The sequence below is a fragment of the Montipora foliosa genome, chromosome 7 (assembly GCF_036669935.1).
Source record: "Montipora foliosa isolate CH-2021 chromosome 7, ASM3666993v2, whole genome shotgun sequence".
Lineage (NCBI taxonomy): Eukaryota > Metazoa > Cnidaria > Anthozoa > Scleractinia > Acroporidae > Montipora > Montipora foliosa.
The window spans coordinates 17,768,768-17,771,267 of record NC_090875.1 but is presented as its reverse complement, the minus strand read 5'-3'; positions in this window follow the sequence as shown (position 1 = coordinate 17,771,267).

Here is a 2,500-nt window from a genome sequence, read left to right as displayed (position 1 = left end):
GGTGAGACCTTGTAAGATCTGCGAGGTGACCCCGCAATCATAAAAACTTGTAAACAAAGAAGCTTTTTCAAAAGGTTTATTCTCAAACCAGAAGAAAATTTGCATATGATCTTCTGCTAGCAACACGCTCAGCCTGCGTTTACGCATCTCTTACTGCAACACAACTGAGCATACAAAACTAGCCCCTGATCATTTACTAACCGCTCCTTCGTTTTCACTTCGAACCTTTCAGTTGATCATTTATAGCGAACGTAGAAGCTGAGGACTCGTAGACTTTATTTAAACACTCAGCTGTGAAAACCGGCTTGTTTTATAATTGGTTAATAAGGCCAGAGTTTCCCACTGCTAACGTTTTCGTTTAACGTTGGTTTAAGTTCGCGTATTAGTATTTTTATTTATTTTTGTTTTAGTTTACGATGTGAATCAGATATTCCATTTGCCAAGACTTAAATATGGTCCCACTCGATGTTGTGACCGGTTTTGATTGTATGATCAGCAACAGCGGAAGCGTAAATGTTACCTGTAAGGGCTCTTGAATGATCTTTTTCAGGTCATGCAAACGAAGTTTCGTTTTACCAATGTAAAAGTCATTGCAATCCCAACAACAGGATTTGTACACAACCTTGTTTTTTTTGAGATTGTAGGGGAAAAGGACTTGAATCAGCGGGTGTTTTCAAATATCGACTTAAGGTTAACATAACCATAGAACTTACTTATACAATATTTGAGAGACCTTGTGATAACTTCACTTTGAAAACCTAAATCGGGTAAAAGAAGGATTACATCTCTTTTAGAAACTGTAGAAATAGGATCTGAAACATGATTCTGATGTTTTCTTACGACATCATTCTTATGGTAAGAAATAATGCCTCCTGTGTAACCGTTTTGGAGTAATAGCTTCTTAACTTGAGGCAGAGTAGAAGCGTAAACAGCTGTAGGTAAGTGTGCAAATCAAATTAATTTTAAACTTCCTGGGTGTAAAGGAAGCGTATGAATCCTTTCGTGAAACCCTCAAGCCTGTTTAGCCGCTCGACTTGAACCACACCTGCTCAAATATTGAAGCCATATCCGTAAAGATCAACGACCGCCTGTAACTGAAACTCGAAAAGAAATGCAACACTTTGAAACAGAGGTATGGAATACCACAAGTAAACTATCTAATTTGAGTTTTGAAAACATTGTGTTCAGCTACTTGCATCGGGCCTTGACAGAGGCTGAAAAATTTCCGGGTTTTAACCAGGGGCCTGCGTTTCTGTTTGCCACCAAAATCAGTAAACCCTCTAGATATCAAATGTTCGTTTGAATTGCTTTACCGTGACCTTCTCAAATTGGGACGTACGTTAACTGATGAAGACAAAGATAGATTAAAATGCCATCTAGAGAATGTTTCCTATAGGTACGTTTACTCCTATAATTACAATAAACAAAGCAAATTGTCAGCAAGGAGGAAAGGAAAGCACTCAATGATTTACGAAATAACTATACTAAAGAGCTTAAAGGTGCTTAAAATGTTATGATCCGAAAAAGGATCACGGATCCAAGATCACTTGGATCATGGTGCAGCAAAGGAACCCAAAAAATCCTTTCCTAGAGTGGATTAATCGGTTCCTTTAATGCACCGTGATCCATGTGATATTGGATCAGTGATCCTTTTTCGGATCATCCCAAAGGAACGCACTCTGAATCTACCGTCAGCTAGATAAGCCTTGTAAAATAAGAACGCACTTGTCACGTTCTCCTGTCCAGGAACATGACTGATATAATTAGTTACTGAGATGTTTGGTGACAATTCTGCTTTGACAAATTCCCATGGGCACACGAAGCGAAAGTGATGAAACCACAACGCCAAGATTCTATTTATCTGGGACATGCGAAGATTTCCTCCAGGCCAGCCATATTTAATTAATTAATTAATTTTTTTAAGATTGCGCGTCCTTCCATTTGGTCGGTTTAAAATCGAAGTGCAGAGCATTACAGAAATCACAACACCTTTATTGTAAGAAATAGCCAATAATTCCATAAAAGACAGCAATCTAAGGGGGAATACTCTGGGCCTTTGCAAGAAAGCAACTCGAATCAAGCATTTCTGGTGAGCGCCGATTTCAACAATACAAACCCACAATTATAAAATATACCTACATAATTATATTGAAGCTCGTTTCAACTTTTTGTCATTCTTTCTTCACTTTCTATCTCTTGGGGGTGCTGGAATGGCGCAGTGGTGATAGCACTCGCCTCCCAACGTGAAGGTGTCCCGGGTTCGATTCCCAGACTTGGCGTCGTATGTCGGTTGTTTGTTGACTCTCTATTCTGCACCGGGAGGTTTTCTCCGGGTACTCAAGTTTCCCGTCTCCTCAAAAACCAACATTTGACTTGATTTGCGTTAATTGTTAATTTCAGTTTACAGTGTCCCCAATTAGTCTCGCAGCGCTAGGACTAGAAACGTAATAAAGCTCCTTTCTTTTATACGCACCAATAAGCTGTTTCACAATGCACAAGG